Source organism: Podarcis bocagei, assembly GCF_964188305.1.
Source record: "Podarcis bocagei genome assembly, chromosome: 1".
Classification (NCBI taxonomy): Eukaryota; Metazoa; Chordata; class Lepidosauria; order Squamata; family Lacertidae; genus Podarcis; species Podarcis bocagei.
The window spans coordinates 23,549,506-23,573,991 of NC_138125.1; the positions used below are offsets into that span (position 1 = coordinate 23,549,506).

At 43.8% G+C, this 24,486-nt stretch overlaps 1 protein-coding gene and 1 long non-coding RNA gene across 4 annotated transcripts in view; one reads left to right on the plus strand and one right to left on the minus strand.

Annotated features, from left to right (window-relative positions):
* The window catches only part of SLC24A4 (solute carrier family 24 member 4), a 121,508-nt gene that overhangs the window by 71,700 nt on the left and 25,322 nt on the right, over positions 1-24,486 (minus strand). The gene's annotated exons all lie outside the window — the stretch shown is intronic.
* Positions 13-5,083, plus strand: LOC308575973. 2 transcript variants are annotated; one of them, XR_014002990.1, is made up of 4 exons: positions 13-34; positions 2,318-2,346; positions 2,681-2,729; positions 4,869-5,083. It is a non-coding gene; the product is annotated as an uncharacterized lncRNA (long non-coding RNA). The 2 variants fall into 2 exon arrangements; XR_014002991.1 differs by lacking the exon at positions 13-34 and adding an exon at positions 444-1,450.

Here is a 24,486-nt window from a genome sequence, read left to right on the forward strand (position 1 = left end):
TGGAAGAGAACAGGAACCAGAAGAGGTGCCAAGGGTGAATATGAACAAACTCCCATAAAGGGTTTTTTAATTGAAGGAAAGACTTTGAAAATGGAGGAAGGCAAGATAATGGCAGTATTAATGGACAGTGAAACATCTGTCCAGATATAAACTGACTGCAGGAAGTTCATTCTCAGTATATGATGAACACATTCACAACAACAACAGCAACAACATATTTCTGATACCCCCACCCATCTGACTGGGTTGCCCAGCCACTCTGGGTGGCTTCCAAGAAAAATACAGGGGGGAAATAAACATGAAAAGCTTTCTGAAACAGGGCTGCCTTCAGATGTTTATGAAATTTTTTTATAGCTGTTTAACTCTTTGGCATCTGCCAGAAAGGCATTCCACAAGGTGTGGGTATGGCTACTGAAACGGCATTTTCCCGATTCCCTGTAATTTCACTTCTTGCAGAGAGATAACCTCCAGAAGGCCCTCAGACCTGGACCTCAGTGTCTGTGCTCAACAATGTAGGCGGAGATGCTCCTTCAGGTATACCAGGACAAGGCCATTTAGGGCTTTGAAGGTCAACACCAACACTTTGAATTGTGCTTGGAAACATACTGGGAGCCAGTGAAGATCCTTCAGGACCGCTGTTATATGGTCCCGCTGGCTGCTCCCAGTCACCAGTCTAGCAGCCGCATTCTGGATTAATTGTAGTTTTCAAGTCACCTTCAAAGGTAGCCCCATGCGAAACATGTCTATGGTGAAATGGTACAAGCTAAACTCATGGAGGGAGAAGGGGGATCATGCCTGATGACCTATCTCCACAGGATCCAGTTGAGCCTGGATGTCTATTGTCTTTAAACCAGACTTTAAACCAGCGAAGGAACAAACAAAGGGCACCATTAGTCTTGCTGGATAATATAACATCTAAAGGGAGTCTAAATCTAAACCTCATTAAAATAGAAGTGAGGCATATATTCAACCATGTCCATTTTAAATAATACATCTTTCCAATTATAGAGCTTGGGGTATTTATTTTGGTATGGCAAACTATACTAACAGAAAAGCACCAACATCACATGCCAAAAATGTCTTCAGTATTCAAATTTACATTCACCAGGGTAGTCCCACACATATTAAGTGTTGCATTTATGATGTTAATAATATTTTTTAACCACCTTTCATTTCCAAAAAAAAAAAACCTGGACTTGATCACTTTATCAAACTGTATCCTTTGCCAAAGATTGCTCAGCTAAAATAACTGCAAAGTGAGAACATATTTCTTGGAACAGTGGCAATTTCATTTTGTTATTAATTTACTTTACTGAAACTCCACAAGTTAGTTATTAGTACACTGTGTTTTTTGAATATTCGAGTCACTCTGCGGACAATTAGTATTTTCAGGAGCACTGGCTGTGGAAATGATAGTCATCTTCCCTTCTGCCTCTGCTGGAGAAGCTACGTAACTTTGCCACCCTTACTGTGGCTGTTGACAAAATACAAATCCTTCCCCTCTCCTGACACTTCCACTGGCTGTGTCCACGTTAAACAACACGTGTGATCTTCTTAATGGGAACCCTGCTGACGTCTGATATTGTTGCTGATACAATATACAAATCTTGTCTCTCATGCTTGCACTTCCAGGGGTAACTCCATGGAGATTATGCTACGGTAATCTAAATGGGAGGTTACCAAAGTGTGGATCGCCATAGCAAGGCTGTCCTGGTCCAGGAGAAGCCACAGCCAATAAGACTTGGAAAAATGCACCAGTAGCCACCAAGATCACTTAATCACATAAGATTGCACCCACTGGGTGGCAGTAGTGATGACAAAGAGAGCTTGACTCTCTAAGGACACAGCATCTTCAAGTGGCTGTCAAGCAGCCAAGCTTCTCAAGTTGAGGATGTGGCTGGTTGCTTCCATTCTCCCTTCTGGGTCAACAATTCCCCCTAAAGCTGAGCGTGACAATTTCCCAAGGCACTTTCAATTGTTTAATGATTTTTTAAAAAAAATCATTGCAGTGTGTTCAGGTAGTCTGTAAGGACTACATCATGCCCTGTGGGCATTCTGGAAATTATGGCCCACTGAAATTAATAAGCATGGCAAATTTGGGTCCATTAATTTCAGCAGGTCTACTCTGAGTAAAACTTATTTGAATACAACTCAGGATCTCTACCTGCTTTTTGGGATGAAGCTTTCTTTTCATCTTCCCCAACCCACAAATGGCTGATGGGTGGGTGTATGATTAGCTGCAATTATTGGAATAACTCTGCTCTCATTTATTAGTTCATTCTCAACTTTGGTCTCTCAATTTGGTTTCATTTTTCAGATGCATGTCCTGAAGAGAGAACTGTCCAGGTGTGTTCATTTTCCCCAAATTTCCTTTTATGATGTCAGATGCAAAGAATGTGCAATATCTTTCTCTCTCTCATGGGTACATATCTCAGACCTTCATTATCTAGAGATACAACTGACCGCCAAGCAGACTTTCTACTTCTAATATTTCATATCGTTAAAAATATCCAGTTTGTTTGTTTTCAGGAAAATCCTCTTAGACCTTAAATGTAACTTGCTAAGCCAAATGCACCATTTTTGCTCATTCTGATTACACTTCCAATTTTTGCACAATACCTTTTTGGTTTTTAATATTTTCTTTGTATGATGCAATTCCACTTCTTTTTCTTCTATATAGTTTTCATTTGATTGGATTGAGGATGCAGCCTAAACAATCTTGCTAAATAGTAAATGTGGGAAATAAAACATTTACCTCTTTAAGCATCTAGTGTACCTAGAACGATGCCCAAATTTCCCCAATACATAGCACTCTATCTATCACATTTCAAGTATCATCCATACCTTGCAAACATCAAGAGGAATCTGGGCAGATGCATGTAATCTTTGAGATTTATAAATTATTGTCTGACCTAGAATTATTTAGATACTTGTTTTCTTTTGATAATGTCCTGTAAGCCAGTAGTGAGCAGACTTCAGGCTACTTTGTTTTTTAATTAGAGCTCTAAGGCTTAAGTGGTATACTAGCATCTCAGCAGGTGGGTCACTTAATTGCTTACCAGGTGTCAGGATGCTGTCAGCGGCTACCGGCTGGTTTCCCAGGAAGTATAAAGACAAGGGAAAGCTTCTTACCGTCCTTTTTTATTTCAGTACTTACATAGAGAGGCTATAGAACCCATCCTCTTGGATAATGGCATTGTCCCAAGTGAATGTCCACCCCCGTCTTTCCCACTTCCTCATTTGGGTGCTGCTACGTGCCCTCTGTCTTTAATCTCTTTGCTCTCCTACTGTTAAGGCTTGCCAGGTTCTGGGAAATCGAGGGTCTGGGATGCTTTCTAATGACACCCTGTTAGCCAGCTGCTGCTCTAGTTCCTTCCCACCTTTTCCACCTCATCTGTGACCCTCTGCAAACCACTGTTGTAAATCTATACTGTCTTCCTCTCCCTCCTCCCTGGAAGGGTCAGGATGGGGAGGCAGTCTCCACCATTCCTCCTCTGTCCAGTCGCTGACACCAGGAGAGGGGAATGTTGGAAAGGAGGTTGTCACATTGAACATTCACCAGTAGAGCCAGGCCAGCACTCCTTGCCAGTGCTTTTACACCATGCTGACCTCCCCACCATCTTGGCCCTCTCCCCACCCCCCCAGTATGCAACAGTGGCCTACCTGCCAGGAAGTAGTGTACCAGTCCCATTCCACCTAGCAAGCTACTTCTGCCCTGAGGTATAACATCCAGAGCCAAGGGAAAAGAAGAGACTCTGGAGGAATATGGACATACCCTTACAATTAAAGAACATGGTGCCTCTGGGTGCATACTAAGTCCAAGAATTTGTTTCCAATTCCATAATTGTGCTTTCAGTCCTTTCAAACAAATATCCACTCCTCAATTTCCTTCAGGCTGGCTTAATTCTAGCAGCCTAGCAGTTGCTGCTATTGTTAGACAACTGGGAGTGAGAAAGTGTTGCCAATCTACTGCAGTTCACCCAGAAACCTACCGTGTAGGTGCTGATCTTCCCCCTGCCCACACCTGATGTAAGGCACTGAGGCAATCCAAAATGCCAATAATGACCGGAGAATGTGTGCTTTTGGGAACAGCCAATTTTAAAATTTCAGTTTACTTAATTAAGTGACTGAGTGCAAGGATGTGTCTCCTGCCAGATTCATCTGGCTTCTTGCCGTGGCCATTTCCCCCTAGGGCTTATTGTAGGCGATTAAGGCATTTGCTGGAGATGGACCATCTCCCTGAGCAAGTCAAGTCCACTCTGCTGTTAATCAACTGCAATCCCACAAGTTCTAATCAAATGTAAAACTGTGGTATCCGACACTCACTGATTGCTAGGTCAAAAATTTCAACCCAAAGGTGACAATCTGGAACTGTACTGCCTGAAATAAAGGCTTCTGCCTTCTGATGTGGAGCTAAGGCGTATTGCTCAAGTCGCACATTAGCATGGTGCACTGAGAAAAACCAGTGTTATTATTTGTTAATAGAGTGAAATGTTCTGAGAAAACTCTTGATGCAAATGTTTTATGATGCCAGCTGATCTCTTGGGATCCCCAATTAAGTTCCAAACTGCCAGCGAGCTCTGCGATTTTAACGCCTTCTAGCCTGAACATGAATATGACCCAGCCTCACTCTGCTTTGCCCCACCATGAGCTCAAAGCTAATTTGGAGCTAGCTGTTATTCATCATCGCTGCTAAGGTTCATGAGCTGCGTTCAAAATCCATGATTTTCTCCTATGCTTTTTAAAAATACTTTCCTGAAATTAAAATATCAAAAAGCTTTGCCTAGTGCTGTCCAACATGTCAGAATGTTGGCTGTTCCTAGCACAGTACTCTCAAGTCGCCCAACTTGTGCCTCTTTATCCTGCAGCATGAAGCTAGGATAGCCTTCACCAATGATGACAATGTACTGGAACTGCCAGCTGCACTGGGAACTTTCACAGAGCAGGCCTCCTGCTCCCACCTGTCTCACAGTGATTAGGCAGAGAAGATCATATCATCTGTCACCATCAACCATGTCTCTCTTTCTGTACGGGATACAGAGAAGGAGCTCTCCACCTTATGTTACAGAGAATGAGCAGGTTGGTACGGGAGGAGGCATACTTAAATATCCTGGACCCAATCCATTCAGGACTTGCAGTTGGGGCCATTTGCTTTATGAGGGTCACTACACTTCTTCCTTAAGAAGAAAAATGGAGGGGATAGCTTGTCCTCAATATCCATATGTGAGGAACTATCTTTAGAGTTTGAAGTGCCCATTTCCTAGTAAGATGGTCCACAGATACTTGCTGGAGTCCCGCAATGTATGAGAACAGAGGCAAAAAAAAAAAAAAGGTTCTTTATACATTTTAAAAAGCAGAAGCTTTCAGTGCATCGTGCCTCTGTACCAGAGAATAATCCCTGCTGTGGGAGTAGCATAGTACCCATCCCACAGGCATTAACAAGGTGAGATGAAACTCTCAGTGCTCACCTGGAAGCATGAAACATCCAGCCTCATTTCTATTGTCCCTCAGTCAAAAATAGCTCCAGTAGTAGATAGGTAGCCGTGTTGGTCTGCCATAGTCAAAATAAAAAAATTCCTTCCAGTAGCACCTTAAAGACCAACTAAGTTAGTTCTTGGTATGAGCTTTCGTGTGCATGCACACTTCTTCAGATACACTGAAACAGAAGTTGCCAGATCCTTCTATATAGTGAGAAGGTGGGGAGGGGTGTTACTCAGAAGGGTGGTGGGAATGGGAGATAGGCAGATAGCTGAGAGAGCCTCTTGACGACTCTTAACGACTGTAATAGGTCTTACAGGAAAAGGCAAGGGGTGGGAAGGTGAGAAATGGTTTAGTCATGTATAGTGAGATAAGAATCCAATGTCTTTGTTCAGCCCAGGTCTTTTCATGGTTTTAAGTTTGGTAATGAGTTGTAATTCAGCAGCTTCTCTTTCCAGTCTATTTCTGAAATTCCTTTGTAGTAAAACAGCTACTTTGAGATCTTGTATAGAATGTCCTGGGAGATTGAAGTGTTCTCCTACTGGTTTCTCTGTTCTGTGATTCTTGATGTCAGATTTATGTCCGTTTATTCTTTGGCGTAAGGTTTGGCCTGTTTGTCCAATATAGAGAGCTGAAGGACACTGTTGGCATTTGATGGCATACACAATGTTAGACGATGAGCAATTAAATAGTCAATTAAATAGATTAAATAGACTATTTAATTGCTCATCGTCTAACATTGTGTATGCCATCAAATGCCAACAGTGTATGCCAGTGTATGCCATCAAATGCCAACAGTGTCCTTCAGCTCTCTATATTGGACAAACAGGCCAAACCTTACGCCAAAGAATAAACGGACATAAATCTGACATCAAGAATCACAGAACAGAGAAACCAGTAGGAGAACACTTCAATCTCCCAGGACATTCTATACAAGATCTCAAAGTAGCTGTTTTACTACAAAGGAATTTCAGAAATAGACTGGAAAGAGAAGCTGCTGAATTACAACTCATTACCAAACTTAAAACCATGAAAAGACCTGGGCTGAACAAAGACATTGGATTCTTATCTCACTATACATGACTAAACCATTTCTCACCTTCCCACCCCTTGCCTTTTCCTGTAAGACCTATTACAGTCGTTAAGAGTCGTCAAGAGGCTCTCTCAGCTATCTGCCTATCTCCCATTCCCACCACCCTTCTGAGTAACACCCCTCCCCACCTTCTCACTATATAGAAGGATCTGGCAACTTCTGTTTCAGTGTATCTGAAGAAGTGTGCATGCACACGAAAGCTCATACCAAGAACTAACTTAGTTGGTCTTTAAGGTGCTACTGGAAGGAATTTTTTTATTTTCAAAAATAGCTGTTATGATTCTGTGCTGTTATGATTCCAGACAGTTGCTATTTAGCATATGGGATTCAACTGCATACTAGCAAATTCAGGTTCCACAGCTGAACAGGGATTTGGTGATCTTGTGCAACAAACTTGCTTCCCCCCAAAATGGATTTTTTGAGGTAAGGAAAGTGACAGGAAAATGCACTGGAAAATCGTGGGACAATTGCTTGATGTGACATCATATTAAAAGGTAAAAAAGGTAAAGGACCCCTTGGATAGTTAAGTTCAGTCGAATTCAACTATGGGGCGCGGTGCTCATGTACACTTTCAGGCCAAGGGAGCCGGCGTTTGTCTGCACATCTTTCTAGGTCATGTGGCCAACATGACTAAACCGCTTCTGGCATAACGAAACACCTGACGGAAGCCAGAGTGCATGGAAACACCGTTTACCTTCCTGCCACAGCGCTACTTATTTATCTACTTGTGCCAGAATGCTTTTGAGCTGCTAGGTTGACCGGAGCTGGAACAGGGCAATGGGAGCTCACCCTGTCGTGTGGATTCAAACTGCTGACCTTGTGATCAGCAAGCTCAAGAGGCTCAGTGGTTTAGATCACAGCACCACCTGCGTCCCTTGACATCATATTATCTCCCCACAAGCAAATCAAAATGAATAAATACTCAATTAGCAGCCAACACTGTATTACCTCCCAGAAAGCTTTGTTCGAATAAATCTGGATGAATGCTCAGGAAACAAGTTGTCCAGAAGTGACCTGAGGTAGTTCAAAGCCGTATTTGGGGTTTGGCATCTTATTTGATGGAAACTGGAAGAGTATTTCCATCACTGCCCCGCCCACCTTTTAAACAAACTGATACAAAAGGAAGGGAAGAACTAAAGTGGATAAGAAAGGAGGGAAAGGAAAGGGGAAGATAATGCCCTACATTAATTCATGTGATGCATCTTTTATGATCACAATCCAAGACGTTGAGAAATCACTTTATCCTAATCTTCTAAAATAAACCCTCTCCACAAACTTAATTGAACTATTGGGGGTTTTGGATGTATTGACATATGCCAAAAATTTAGGCCCTGTCCATCTTCACCATTCTCCCCTAACATTGTTGTCATCATCAATTACTACCACCAGGTCTCAGTATGGATTATGACTATTATGGTGGCAGGTACAACTCTCTGGGGAGAACATTCCACAGTCAGGGAGCTATCACTGAGAAGGCTGAGTCATATATTAAAATTATATTAATAAGATGAAATTAAAAGAGAGAGAGAGAGAAGGCTGAGTCTTGTGTTGCCAACATCTGCACCTCCCTTGGAGAATCCAGTGGGTGGAGGCTATCTCTAAGGTACTGGGGTCCTGAACACATAAGGTTTCTTAGGTCAAAACCAGTGAATTGATTTGAGCCTGGAAGCTAAATGGCAGCTAATGCAGTTGTGTTATATGATAAAACCTCCTACTACTAGTCAACAACCTGGACCGCCTCCTCCAGTAAGGAACCCTTGTTTGACAACAGTATCTCAAGAGGCAATGAAACCTTTGGAGAACAGATGGAGAGAAGGCAAACCACTTAGAAGATAATGTATTTCACAAGAGAATACATCTTTCTATCTGTCTTGGGAATTTTCCTGGCAGGAAAGACTGTGGGGAAATTTCCTGAGCCAATCTGAAGGCTCACAGACGTGTGTCAAGCACCTTCATTATATAGTTATATAGTTTCCCTCGCATGCTGAAGATGCACCTCTTTGCCTTGAGAAAAATTATAGTAATTGTTGACCAGCTGCCATTTGGAATTAAGATGGCGGACTGAAATGTGACCATGGCATGACTCTGCCTGTAGTCAAACTTAGCACAAGGCTTCCCGAGGTGGGGGAGGCCATCTTCATTGATGTTTGGATGCTGGGGGCCACTTTGAATCAAACTGGTTGACCAAAACATGGCTTGGGAGTGGCTTTGCCTGATTTTTGGCATGACAGGTAGAAACTCACAAATTGCACTGTCCATTAAAAAATCACCATTTTTTTTATTTCTGCAAATGCCAGAGCAGTGTCATGCGCTCCCTGCCAATATAAAATAATAATAATAATAATAATAATAATAATAATAATAATAATAATAATAATAATAATAACAATAATAATAATAATAATAATAATTCTGCCTCACCCTTCCACCTGCTGTAGCCACATGTCTTCTTCATCTGAACTTTGTAGTACCAAAAGGATTATACAGATGCGTTCACATCAACAATTGTATAGTGACTTTTCTCCTTGCTGTTCAAGCTGTTCTAGGAGAGCTGCCCCACATGGTTACAAAAGAACAATATAGGAACATAGGAGCCTGCCTTTCACTATAAAACCATTGGTCCATTTAGCTCAGCATTGTCAATACTGACCAGAAGCAGCTCTCCAAGAGTTCAGACACAGGACATTCCCAGACCTACCTGGAGAATGCCAAGGATAAGATGTGGGACTTTTTGCATGCATCTACCTCTAATTGAATAATCTCGGCACACCACAGGGACATCATGCTATTTCTGTTTCGCATAACAGGCCTGAATGTGATTTTTATTGTAAGGGTCTTTGGTAAGCTCCTTTGAGAGGGCTAGAAAGTGATAAAAAGTAGTATTATTAATTATTTTTAAAAATCAGAAACCACCCCTCTTATGCAATACTTTCCTAGCCCCTTATGAATCTTTCCTCTTTCCAAGCTGTCTCCTTTTTTCCATTCTTTTTCAAAAACTGAAATGTAGCGTTAAGCTGTGTGCTTTCCTCTTCAGTGCTGGAACATAAATCTATGGCAAAAACCAGTATGGGGTCACATGTAGCCATAGTACCATGAAGAAAGTGGGTGTGCACCAACGCCTGGAGGGAGACCCCCCAAAAAAGTGTTTCTGAGCTTCCCAATGAGGAACAGGATAGTAGCAAATACTCATCCTTCCCCTCATGTATCTTACCTGTTTACAACTCTCCCCTTTATATAATTAAAACAGTCGTATATGCTCCAGGGAAAGCGTAGTGGAGATGGCACAGGCACTAACTAATTAAGTGTTCTATAACATAAAAAAGCACTGCTAGCAGATTAGGCTAGTGGCCCTAAGCATTCTGCTCTCACAGAGGCCAACGAGTAAAGCCTACAAGCAGCAAATAAGGGCAAATAGCACTTTCCTGCTCAAGGAACCTCCAGACCCTGGAATACAGATGCCCCCCTCTGCCTCTGGTACTACAGGTGCTACAAAGCCATTGCGACTAGTGGCTGTTATCCTCAATGACTTTCTCTCATCCCCTTTTAAAGCTATTCAAGTTGGTGGCCATCACTATCCATGGATAGCTCAGAAGGTAGAGCATGAGACTCTTGATCTCAGGGTTGTGGGTTCAAACCCCACCTCAAGCAAAAGATCTAGATGGCCCTTGTGATTCCTTCCAACTCTACAATTCTATGATTCTGTGGATCTTCTGGTAGCACATTCCATACTTTAAATGTTCAGAGTGGGAAATTTCCCTACTTCAAATACGATGAACAGTTGCAGAATGAGGTTTTCTTCTCTCTCTTTTTTGTTTTGGTTCCCACAGCTTGCCATGGGAGAAGTTAACACTAAGTGTGGCGAGGGTGCCTCCCCTTGTACAAATGTTTGTTGTTGTTGTTTAGTCGTTAAGTCGTGTCCGACTCTTTGTGACCCCCATGGACCAGAGCACGCCAGGCACTCCTGTCTTCCACTGCCTCCCGGAGTTTCGTCAAATTGATGTTGGTAGTTTTAAGAACACTGTCCAACCATCTCGTCCTCTTTGCCCTTCTCCTTGTGCCCTCAATCTTTTCCAACATCAGGGTCTTTTCCAGGGAGTCTTCTCTTCTCATGAGGTGGCCAAAGTATTGGAGCCTCAGCTTCAGGATCTGCCCTTCCAGTGAGCACTCAGGGTTGATTTCCTTAAGAATGGATCGGTTTGATCTTCTTGCAGTCCATGGGACTCTCAAGAGTCTCCTCCAGCACCATAATTCAAAAGCATCAATTCTTTGGCAATCAGCCATTTTTATAGTCCAGCTCTCAATTCCATACACCACTACTTGGAAAACCACTATACATTTTACGGCCACTAAACATTTGTACATCACTACTGGGAAGCTATGGTTTTCCCAGTAGTGATGTACAAATGTTTAGTGGCTGTAAAAGGTAAAGGGGAAAGCGTGGCAAATTGGGTTTCCCACCTTGAAGGAAAGGTCTCCCATCATCTACTTTACAGGGAAAGGATATTCTACTACATGCTACTACAAAGCACAAAGAGGATCGTTAGAAGCTTTGCATGCTTTTGCTCCCAGCATCGCTTTGTCACTGCTATTTCATGTATTTGGTTCAGGCTCCCACTTGATCTCTTGCCTCTTTTGTTGTTGCCTTCATTATTTTATTGAAACCCTTATTTCTGTGAAGCACTCAAGGTCATGTCTATCTGAAGAATGAGGCCACTTAAGCCACGCTTTGGAATTAATAAATGCTGAATAGGTAAATTTTTAAAAGGTCATAATGCATTTTTGAATCCTATCTTCTGCTGGAATTCAATTAAAGGGAGGCACCCAAGTGTGAACCTAACCTTTGGAAATCTAACCCTAGGTGATGCTTCCAATTCAGGATTCGCTCGCATTTGCCGTGCAAAACAGATCATTTCTCCAAGCAAGGCTTCTGTCTTTCCAAATATCGCTTTGTATGATACACCTATACACCAAGGAAGCGGAACCTGCAGTCCTACAGATGATGGACCCATTAACCCCAGTCAGCATGGCCAATAGTCAGGGAAGATGGGAGCTGGAGTCCTACCAACACCTGGAGGGCCGCCGTTTCCATAAGAAGAGCCCTGGTGGATCAGGCTAATGGCCCATCTTGTCCAGCATCATAATGGCCAAACAGATCCCTACGGGAAGCTGAAAAGCAGGATCTGAATACAACAGCACTCTCTCTACCTGCGACTGCTAGCAACTGGAATTCAGAGGTATACCGTATTTTTCTGTGTATAAGACATGGGTTTTTGCTAAAAAAAAAAAACTAGTAAAAAATTGAGGGTCATCTTGAACACAGAACGTGGGCACCTGGGGGAATTCTTAAAATATATATATATATTTAAAAATAGTAATTTTTATTGGTATTTTCCACATAACAACCAAAAAAAAATGAAAAATAACAATACACAAAACCAAGCATATAAAAAACCAAATCCAATCCTACAAATTAATAATATAAATACTAAAAAGGAAAGCAAACATTGACTTCCACCAATCCCACAGACCTCCTTTACCTCTCATTGTATCGTACTGTTTTCCTGATCATCTCTATCCTAACATCCAGATATAAATTCCTCTTTCTTATCCTTTCACTTCACAAGGTTATTCCAGACTCAGCCAGATTTCTGTCCTCGAACCTTGGCTTTTAAGGTATTCATTTAGGCACTCCCATTCCTTTTTCACTTCACTTTTTGGTTTTTGTCTTATTATATCTGTCCAAAAAAAATTTGACAGAATTTTAAAGCATATGTCCGGGATTTTGGCTTGGGCAGGCTGAGGCGGTCCCTCCTGCTTCCATTCCCCCTTTCTCTCCCCCTCTCCGGGCTGCATGCTGGCGACTGGCTTGCCTCCTGAAGCCTCCGCTGGCTCAACCACCGGCTCGAGAGCAGCTGCCACCGCCGCTGCTGAGAGCTGCCTCAGCTACTTCTCCTTGCCCTTCTTTCCTTTTCCCCCTCTTCCCCTCTCAAACTCCCACCCTGCCCCAGCCCGCTCACCGCCTTCCTCAGCTCAGTTTGCTCGATGGCATGGCCCAGCGCAGAGTGCGAAGGCAGCAGCTGCCACCGAGGGGGAGCGTGTGGTGCCCCAGTTGCTGCCTTTGCTTCTGCACCTCAGTGCACTGCATGCACCTCATGCTAGAAACTTTGAGGGCAATCACCCCCCAAAGATCAACAACATGCCATCGCCAATCATCCAGATTTTCACTTCTATTTTAGGGATTCATTTTCTTAATTTTGGGTTCAAAAAAATAGGGGTTGTCTTATACATGGGGGCGTCTTATACATGAAAAAATACTGTACTTCCTCCAGCAGTGGAGGTTAAACACAGCCACCATGACTAGACGCCATTAATAGGAGGTGGAAGTTGAATGGAAGGCCAAACATATTTTTTTTCATTGTAGAAAAATACACATTCCATACATCCTATTCAGACACTCTGGATACATTCTAGAGTAAAATTAGCCTGTGCCCTAGGACTAGGGTTCCTTAGAAATTTACCAGGAAGAAGCAAAAGTGAGTCCCATTTTGCAGTGAGGCAAAAAGTGGGGTGCTGGGGTCTAAAAAGCTTTCTGTTGACCAGCATCTAGCCATAAAGTACCAAACAAAAATTAAAAAAAATAGAATTATCATTTTTTCCATGAGAAAAAAAATATTTGAAATCTAAATATGAAATAAATTACAGTACCATAAAGACAGATGCTTAGAATAGCAATTCTTCAAAAAAAAAATACAAAACATTTTATGAGATAAAACACATGGTTTTCTTGGTAAAAGTTGTCCTACATAGCAAGGGTACATAGGACATTTGCTTTATTGTGATTTTTCCCTAGCTGGTAACGCATTATACAATCTCCTTTTGTAATATGCTGCGGCTTTAAATAGCACACAGTTCTGTCCTTTTCTATAATCCCTTCAGAGCCCCTCTACACATCATTCAGATCTTCTTTGAAATTTCACATCAAAATTTACATTTCAGGAATGGTATTTTTTTTAATGGTTTTGGTTTTTTTGCTGTAACTTGCAATGCAATGAAGAACAGGCGAGAGTCTATTTAAAAGCTCAAGAGTGACATCTAAGATGAGTGATACAATGCTAAGCTACTTTTCCATTGCTTTTTATTTTAACATCGGATTATAAAATTATCTTTAAGAGAAAGTTTGACTAATGAGAAAGCAATTGCTATCTTGGTAGCCTAATGCCATATAAATAGAATGATAGCTGAAACTAGGTCATGCCAAAGCATGTCTACTTAGAAGTAAGCCCCAAGGAGCTCACATTGGACATGGGGCTACATAGCCTTAACCTTCTACTGTACTTCACAGACTTTATATGTCATTAAACAGCCACCATTTACAGCTACTTTATCCAGATCACTGCATCATAGTAAAAACTATAATTTTTCTTCCATCATCCATTTCTTTTCAATCGCAAACACTAATTCGTGGACAGGGAACCTGTGGCATGGAATTTGCCTTTTTCACAGCCGTCACTGGGTCAATGTCTTCATCGAGCCACTACTATAATCCCAAGGTCTCGTTCCTGGTTAGTCAGCACCAGTTCAGACACCCTGAGTGTATATGTGAAATTAAGATTTTTTTGCCCTGACATGCATCACTTTACACTTGTTGACATTGAACTGCTTTTGCTATTTTACTGCCCATTCACTCAGTTTAGAGAGGTCATTTCCAAGTTCACAGACTCTTTTTGTTTCAACGACCCTGAACAACTTAGTGTCATCAGCAAACCTGGCTTTCACCTCACTGCTCGCTCGTAACTCTATATTTTTTATGCACAAGTTAAAAAGCACAGGTCTCAATACTGATCCAGGGCTGCGTATATTTCTATAACACTCCTATAGATCTCATTTATTTCAGTGTGGTTTTCACAGAAGTTCCTGGTGGATTGTGACCAAGTTTTGTAAGGAAGGGTTATTTGACACTTGAATGGGAGGAACACTAAGAATGTGTGTGTGTGTGTGTGTGTGTGTGTGTGTGTACAGTGGTACCTCGGGTTACATACGCTTCAGGTTACAGACGCTTCAGGTTACAGGTTCCACTAACCCAGAAATAGTACCTCGGTTTAAGAACTTTGCTTCAGGATGAGAACAGAAATCCAGTTGATCCAGTTGGTGCCTGGATGGGATACTACATACACCCTTTCTTGAGTTCCACTGTTCGACAGTGGAATTTGCTGCCAAGGAGTGTGGTGGAGTCTCCTTCTTTGGAGGTCTTTAAGCAGAGGCTTGACAACCATATGTCAGGAGTGCTCTGATGGTGTTTCCTGCTTGGCAGGGGGTTGGACTCGATGGCCCTTGTGGTCTCTTCCAACTCTATGATTCTATGATTCTAAATATACAGTCATTTTAGACATACTTGGGTTTAGAAGGCATTTACCTTTCCATTTTCTACTTTGCCCCCCTCATCTGCAAGACTATATATTGCATACATTTGAAATATCATGAGCCATCTGCAGGCAAACCATGTAAACATTATTAAGCTTTTTAAAAGAAAAAAGGGAAAGAAAAATTATATACCTCTGTAACAAATTAAGCAAGCACAGCAACTCTAACCTCTTTTCAGAATTGTGAAAAGCTAATTGGTTTTAAGACTTTTATAAAGAAAGCTGACAAGCACCTTTAACCTGCCTTGTAAGAATCAATTTGCTTTGGGATTTTTCCCCCATGGCGTGTCAGATGTGATTCAGCTGAATACAAGGCAACAAAATACTTTTTTAAAAAAATCTCTAAAGCACCAGGACTAATAAATAATGTATACTAGGACTCTTTCTTTGCCTTATTTCAGTTCCAACTTTTCCTGCATAAATAACACATCTGCCGTCCCGCCGAACCAAGTCACATAAGGACACATTACAAAGCTTAGCCAAATGGTTTGCTTTTAGTACATTTTGGTTACAAAAAAAAATAATGCCAACAAATCTAGATTGAGCAAAACAAAACAAAACAAAACAAAACATGGCAATAATCTTTAGCAGTGATCATAAAATTTGTCAGGAGGGTGCTGCAGCCAGCATAGTACAAATGTATGGTTGTGGCATGGAAGGTCTCCCCATTGAATTCAGCAGCCTACGCTAGCATCAGGATAGGCATCAGCTCAGTGAGCATAAACTTTCCTGATTTGACTGCAGCAGCAACTACCTCCCTGCAAGTTCAGCGGTGCAGAATTTGCCTTGCAGGCATAAGGTCCCAGGTTCAATCCCCAGCATCTCCAGGGTAGGGGTGGGAGAAACCCCCATCCGAAACCCTGAAGAACCACTGTCAGTCAGTGTAGGCAATAAAGAATAAGCTAGATGGACTGATTGTTGGGGATTCCGTTCCACCCTTTGCTGCAGACATGGGATTGTTGCGTGTCACATGTCTGTTTACATTCCAGCACAGATTGCTGGCGTGAGCAGAACTTCCGCTCTGTACAGCTTTTGCTTTTCTGTCTCTCTCCGAGAAGACCGCAAGGAGAGATGCCATGTTTTCTTTGTCCTGATTTATGCATAATAAATGCTTAGTTTAGTATGTGTCTACAGCCTCAAGCCTCTTCTGTTGTGCAGTTTACACTGCTGAGTAAAGTGTGCTCAAGTCTGCAAGCTTGAGTCACTGATCACATCAGAGCAGAGGTTGAGGGATCTCCGCAGCAGCAAGGCTGAAGGGAAACGCTCCAGCTGGGGCCGAGCCAGCTGGCCTTTTGACCCCCCCAAATTCCGGCACTAATGGCTTGACTCGGTGTAAGGCAGCTTCCTATGTTCCTGGCTTTATTCTTTCTCAATTAAAATAAAGTTGTTAATGATAACATCCAGTATGGGTTCTTTTGTGTCTTAATTTCCCATCTTCGAGACAAATTAAATTTTGTTCCCAGCAGGGACAATGTGCATATGTTTAGTAGTGGGATCTGACCTCTTTTTATACTACAACTGGTTTTTAAGGGATGTTGGCATTATGAAGCGCTAACCAACTTGGAAGACCTGCTGGGGTCTATTAGGATGTTTTCTTTGTTGCTTTCTAATAATGATTCACAACAGAATGAACTAGTGAGCATTCTTAGGTTTGGGGGTTCAGTGGATGCACCACCAGGACTTCATCCTGCCAGAGATTTGGTGGTATGAATATAAGAAGAACCTTGATGGATCCGAACAAAGGACCACCCTATTTCTCACAGCAGACAACCAGATAGGAAAACCATGACACGAGGGCAATAGCCCCCTCATGATACAATTTGCCAGAAGGTGGCAGTCAGAGGCATGCTATAAATAGCATTGCCATTATGACTACTAGTAGCAAATGGCTGCATTTGGACATCAGGCTAAACCACAGTTTAGAATGATGTAAACAAGTGTTTACATGACTCTTCTCCTCTAGCACAACCATGGGGTAAGGGGGTGATTTGGAAGCTTTTGCTTAACCGCAGCTTGTTGCATCATCCAAACCAACTTCCATGCTCCACTCAACCGTCTTCCGCACTGACAGTTAACCCCCAATTGACAGGAACCTCCAGCCAATCAGAACTTGCTGCCACCCAGACCAATCAGACTGAATTTACCTGATCGAGGCCCCACCTAACAAAATCATAAAGAGATGTTGTATCTCTCTCCTCTCAGAAGCCGTCAACAAGAACTACTGCTACAAAGTGGTAGCTTAAAACATCATAACACTACAAGGCCTCAAACTTTTAAATATTTAAGTATATTTTCCCCTTCGAAACCCAAACAGACATTTCGCTGCACTGGCCCTGAACTTGCGAACTTGGTAGCAGAACTCTGCTAAATTTGTTCCTTCTGATCCAGTCTCTCTGGATCTTTTGTAATCTTCCAAAAACTACAGGGGAATTCTATTGCCATCATATATGGGATTAGATCAGGGGTGGGGAATGTGTATCCTCCAGATGTTGTTGGGACTCCAACTCCCATCAGTCCCAGCCAGTACAGCCAGTGGTTAGGGATGATGGGATTTGTAGTCCAACTGTATCTGGTTTCTGCTTTTAAGATTACTACTTCAGAGTACAACACTATACATGTCGACTCCACGGCACTTGTTTTCAGGTAAGTGGTATAGGACTTCAGTGGCAAGCTTTTTTAAAAAAACATCCTGAAAACTCTAATTTTGCTGAAAAGGATTTTGTAAACAGATACATTCTATTCAAAAAATTTCCTTTTTACATTGCTTGTGCCACCAAGCAAACCTCATATGTTTGAATTCACCTTGATTTCCGGAGTCATTACAAATGGTGTTAAGAGTAAAAATATTCCTTTTTAATTGCCTTCAATACATTAGTGGTGGTCAGATGTCCCCTTTTCAGAAAACAATAATAATAGCAAAGTGTACCGAGGGATTACACAGAGAACTATGTAAAGCTGTGCAGCCTCCAGAAGACTTAATGTGGCCACTTGCAGATTAAAATTCCTGACATTTTTCACTTTTCATAAAGTCTGAGCACCGTACACTTACAATATGCTTGGCAAGTCCATTTATTGTGCTGAATGAATGCAATGCAAAAAAGAGACTTAATCTTTTTTGGGGGGAGAGGCCAGATGTTAAAGGCAAGGAACCTCATTTACCTTCAACTCCCTTAATCATACCTTAAATATCTATTCTGAGATATGCCAGCATAAAATAATGGCTACTTACACAGTGCTGATCTTCTGTATATTCAATAGCCCCATGCAGTTAATGAAGCTCATTTGGTGGCCTGGGGCAAAACCATGGCCTCTCAACCTGTTCTACCTTACAGGGTTATAATGAGGTTAAAATGCTGCTATGAGCTCCTTGGGGAAACAGTGGGATAACAACTTAATGAATAATGTACCAGATATTCTACAGATAGTAGAAAATACAGTAATTTTCCATGTACAGTGATACCTCAGGTTACATACGCTTCAGGTTACAGACTCCGCTAACCCAGAAATAGTACCTCGGGTTAAGAACTTTGCTTCAGGATGAGAACAGAAATCGTGCTCTGGCAGCGCGGCAGCAGCAGGAGGCCCCATTAGCTAAAGTGGTGCTTCAGGTTAAGAACAGTTTCAGGTTAAGAACGGACCTCCGGAACGAATTAAGTACTTAACCTGAGGTACCACTGTATAAGACTACTTTTTTTGTTCAAATTTAGGGGTCGTCTTATACACTGGTAGTGCATTGTGGGGCCGTGGGATAGGTTGCTGCCGCGAGTTGGAGATTGTTATTGGTGGCTGCTGCAAGGGCTGTTGTTGATTGGCTGTCGCTTCAGCAATTGGGTGGGTGATATACACGGGGGCGTGTTATACATGGAAAAGTACGTAACTTCCTTGCCCATTGAACTCCACTTAGGCTTCTATTTCAGAGTTGGCTTATGCATTCCCTAGGTTGAGCCAAAAGGAGTGTTGGTGCTGTTTGTTAAAACCATTAAGCACAGTCAAGGAGTGCCCCCTTTTCAGGAGGTACTTGGCAAAAAAGGGGGAGAAACTGGTCATTCAGAGTGTTGACCCAGAAAAGATTGCCCTCACACAATCTCTGTGATGTCATCATAGAGCCAAATGTGATTGGCTATATTGTGTCATAAGCACATCATTCTCACTATGTCAAGGGGTCTCAGTGGGTCTGTGGCACCATTCACGTAACAAAAACTATCATAGAGAGATCAAATTTTTCAAAAGTAAAGGGGGGCTTTGCTTGGCTTTTGAAAAACGGGGGGTCTGCGGTACTTAGGTAATTGTGAACCACTGCACTATGTGATCTCCAGTTGGCTTAGGGAAGAAAATGGCACAAAACCCCCTTGATGCTGAAGCAATCAGGCAGTGACCGTTTTAAACATAAAAAAATTAAACATTCAAATTATAGTGAGTGCCTATGAAAAATGACACGACCCACAATGAAATCCAGCTTTGATGCAAGCCAACATGTCTATATTTATGATTTCAGGTTAAAATTATGACCTTTTGCTTGAGAGATTGCATTAAATCTTTTTTATGTAAAAGAAAAAACTGGATGAGGTTTGTAGACTCTGACTATTGACATCAATCATTTAAGGCCGCATCTGCACTGTACATTTAAAGCAGTATCTTGCCACTTTAAATCTTGGGGGGAATAATAATAATAATAATAATAATAATAATAATAATAATAATAATAATAATAATTTTTTATTTATACCCCGCCCATCTGGCTGGGTTTTCCCAGCCACTGTGGGCGGCTCCCAACAAAAGATTAAAAATACATTAAAATGTCAGTCATTAAAAACTTCCCTAAACAGGGCTGCCTTCAGATGTCTTCTAAACGTCAGGTGCTGAGAGTTGTTAGGAGACCCCTATTTCCTTCACAGAGCTACAATTACAGAGTTCCCTGAATACAGGGATTGATTGTTAAACCACTCTGCAAAAAGTGGTAATTGTTTTCTGTTTCCAATCTAACAAGTAACAGATATAATTAGAGTGCTCTTTTGGGGGAATATAAGTAACAGCTTGCTTTTCGTAGGCACTATAAAAGAGAAGAATACAATACTCTAAACTTCATCCTCTAGCAAAATGTTTATTGACGTTAATCCTGAAAAATGCAAACATATCAGGTCAGTCCATAGATAGCTTACAAAATGATTACTCCAACTGTTTCAATAATCCCTCTAACACACCTATACATCTTTGAATTTTGTTACCTGGCAGTCCAAAATAAGTGGAAAAATAAAAGCATCTTCCTTCGTTAATTGCATATATTTCTCTTTCCAAAGACAGAGGGTGGGGGAGAAAGAAAAGTGAAAATACTGTTTCACTCATCCATAACTTTTAGCGGTGAGAAAGTTGCTCAGCACTTACTGGCGTTTGATTTCTTTTTGAAGGAGGTCATTGGAGGCTTATTGGTATTTTATGATATTCAGTTTATTTACTAATATACATGTTGAGCTTATATGGAGGCGCAGCTTAAACACTCCATTGGACATCCCAAATTTACCACTCTCACATCAGACCACTAGTGAGGCACCATCCTAACAGAGCCCAAACTCAACTCTCTGTGCCCATAGCACCCTCCCAAAGAATCATGAGAACTGTAGCTTGTGAAGGGTGTTGGGAATTGTAGCTGTGAGAAGTAAACTACAGTTCCCAGAATTCTGGGGTGGTGGTGATGTGCTTTAAATTTATGGTGTTTACACAGCCTCCACAGCCTCCAAATGTAAATTGCAGTCTGTCTGCTTTTGTTTCCTTCTTTCAAAAAGATATCTAGATCACACCATCCCCACTGGAGTGGAGGGACATGCTGTTTTTCAGATATTATCTTGCTGTTTACAGAGCAATGTTGGATGGTGTGCAATTGCCTCTCAGTCAACCAACACAAACAGATATGTGGCAGTGGCTCTGCTGAAGAGAAAGTCCCAGTTCAGCAAAGTGGGAGGTCAGCTATACCAGCAGCAGCAGCCTGAAGAAATCCCTGAAATTGAATATATTGTTGCTGGGCACCAGCAGCTTTGACTGTCCTGGATTCAAAGACTTGTGGTTCTCCAAGTGGTCCAGTCCTTGGGTTGCTGAACTACAAGAGCCTGGAGCTGGTATGACAAAACCCAAAGAAGAAATGCCCCATACCTTCTAATGGTCTGTTAGTGAGCAATCTGCCCAACAAAAAGAGAAAGTACCGTATTTTTCGCCCTATAGGACGCACTTTTTCCCCTCCAAAAATGAAGGGGAAATCTGGGTGCGTCCTATGGGGCGAATGCAGGCTTTTGCTGAAGCTTGGAGAGCGAGAGGGGTCGGTGCGCACCGACCCCTCTCGCTCTCCAGGCTTCAGGAACACATCCGCAGCCTAGGCAGCCCAACGGGAGGTCCGGCAGGGATGTCTAGGCTGCGGATAGCAGCCTGCCGCCCGGCGGGCGGGGCGCCCTAAAGCAGAGCGCCCCCCTCACCAGGCAGACATCCGCAGCATGGGGAGCCTTGCCGGACTTCCCGGCAAGGTTCCCCACGCTGCGGATAGCAGCCTGCCGCCCGGCGGGCAGGGCGCCCTGAAGCAGAGCGCCCCCCTCGCCAGGCAGACATCCGCAGCGTGGGGAGCCTTGCCGGACTTCCCGGCAAGGTTCTCCACGCTGCGGATAGCAGCCTGCCGCCCGGCGGGCAGGGCGCCCTGAAGCAGAGCGCCCCCCTCGCCAGGCAGACATCCGCAGCGTGGGGAGCCTTGCCGGACTTCCCGGCAAGGTTCCCCACGCTGCAGATAGCAGCCTGCCGCCCGGCGGGCGTGGCGCCCTGAAGCAGAGCACCCCCCTCGCCAGGCAGACATCCGCAGCGTGGGGAGCCTTGCAGGAGTTCCCAGCAAGGCTCCCCACGCTGCGGATAGCAGCCTGCTGGCCCCGCAGGGGGGCGCGCCCTGATGCAGAGCGCCCCTCGCGCGGGGCAGACATCGGCCAGCCCCACAAGCTCGGGGGACAGCAGGGAGGCGCAGCGCCGCCATCCCGCTGTTCCTCGACCTGGTTCTGTTTCCCCGACCTGCTTTTGGGGGAGAAATAAAGGGAATTTTTCCCCCTTTATTTCCCCCCCAAAAAACTAGGTGCGTCCTATGGGACGGAGCGTCCTATGGGGCGAAAAATACGGTACTTGGCAGCTTTGCCAGGACCATTACGGTATTTCTGACTCCATTAAATCTCTCTTGTCCAACTTCCCAATTTTCCCCAGAAAACTAGACTCTCTAGCGCACAATCTAGAAACAATCTAGATTCTAGAGAGTGGCTGCTCTAATTTCAAACACCCAAATGGTGGAAATAGTTTTACCTTAACAATAGAAAAGGGACTGATGATCATATGTTTCTCTTATGCAGCGTTACATGTTCTGTGTCTTATTAACGGATCCAATTTTTATATTTACATTATCATAGAGATAAATTTGAAAATGTAATTACAAATATTAAACAATTAAAATGAAGTGGCTTGTTTTTAAAAAATAAATAAATAATTTCTTGGGCTGAATCACTTCATTTCCACTTTTGAATTTAACAGCTCTCTCAAAATATGAACATTACGGAACAAATTCAAACCTGTCCACTAGAGAGTAGTAGGGATTCTATATCCCAATCCCCCAAATTCAGACAGACTGATTTGAATAATTATACAGAGTGTTTGCTAATTATGCAAATCAAGAACAACAATTCAGATATTTTGTACCAATTGCTTTATGTCTGTTCCTGGCAGTACCTCAAAGGCTGGCAAAGAGCCTTTAGAAGGATACCTGATCATATTGAAAGACTGGCCTCACTCATCAAATTTGCCTGACTTTCTTCTCTGAGCCTAAGAACACAGCAAAACCCATTCAGGAGAGATGCAGAAGGTCAATCATATTGCTCCTTGAGAGGAAAGACAAGACCTTCCTCTCCCACCACTATTCCACTATTCCACATACAGAAGCCCAGAAGACTTGCACTTGAATCTTACTTCAACACTGACAATGATTCAGCATCCTCTAGTCCACCTGAAGGCAGCAGGTTAACTCCACAGGTGCAGGGCAGGCTGTGTAGTGCACATGCGCTCTCTCTCTGTCTCCTCACTGTGGCACCTAGAAGCCATCAGCATGCGACAACAGCCACACCCAGCGAAACAGCTTCAACTGGCCAGCTAAACAAGATGAGAGTAGCAGTTGAGCCTCAAACCCTCATCCAGAGGATTGAGCAGATGCAACTAATACGTCATTGACCTGGGAAGGTAGCCCATTTAGGAGAAGGAAATCTCTGATCTGCTGCCTTGTGGGACATCTTCAGGAAAAGAAAAGGCTAAGGAGTACCGTATTTTTCGCCCTATAGGACGCACTTTTTCCCCTCCAAAAATGAAGGGGAAATCTGGGTGCGTCCTATGGGGCGAATGCAGGCTTTTGCTGAAGCTTGGAGAGCGAGAGGGGTCGGTGCGCACCGACCCCTCTCGCTCTCCAGGCTTCAGGAACACATCCGCAGCCTAGGCAGCCCAATGGGAGGTCCGGCAGGGATGTCTAGGCTGCGGATAGCAGCCTGCCGCCCGGCGGGCGGGGCGCCCTAAAGCAGAGCGCCCCCCTCGCCAGGCAGACATCCGCAGCATGGGGAGCCTTGCCGGACTTCCCGGCAAGGTTCCCCACGCTGCGGATAGCAGCCTGCCGCCCGGCGGGCGGGGCGCCCTTAAGCAGAGTGCCCCCCTCGCCAGGCAGACATCCGCAGCGTGGGGAGCCTTGCCGGACTTCCCGGCAAGGTTCCCCACGCTGCGGATAGCAGCCTGCCGCCCGGCGGGCGGGGCGCCCTGAAGCAGAGCGCCCCCCTCGCCAGGCAGACATCCGCAGCATGGGGAGCCTTGCCGGACTTCCCGGCAAGGTTCCCCACGCTGCAGATAGCAGCCTGCCGCCCGGCGGGCATGGCGCCCTGAAGCAGAGCACCCCCCTCGCCAGGCAGACATCCGCAGCGTGGGGAGCCTTGCAGGAGTTCCCAGCAAGGCTCCCCACGCTGCGGATAGCAGCCTGCTGGCCCCGCAGGGGGGGGCGCCCTGATGCAGAGCGCCCCTCGCGCGGGGCAGACATCGGCCAGCCCCACAAGCTCGGGGGACAGCAGGGAGGCGCAGCGCCGCCATCCCGCTGTTCCTCGACCTGGTTCTGTTTCCCCGACCTGCTTTTGGGGGGGAAATAAAGGGAATTTTTCCCCCTTTATTTCCCCCCCAAAAAACTAGGTGCGTCCTATGGGACGGAGCGTCCTATGGGGCGAAAAATACGGTAAGTAAAGGTAAAGGGTAAAGGGACCCCTGATCATTAGGTCCAGTTGTGACCAACTCTGGGGTTGCGGCGCTCATCTCGCTTTATTGGCTGAGGGAGCCGGCGTACGGCTTCTGGGTCATGTGGCCAGCTTGACTAAGCAGCTTCTGGCAAACCACAGCAGCACACGGAAACACTGTTTACCTTCCCGACAGAGTGGTACCTATTTATCTACTTGCACTTGCTTGCTT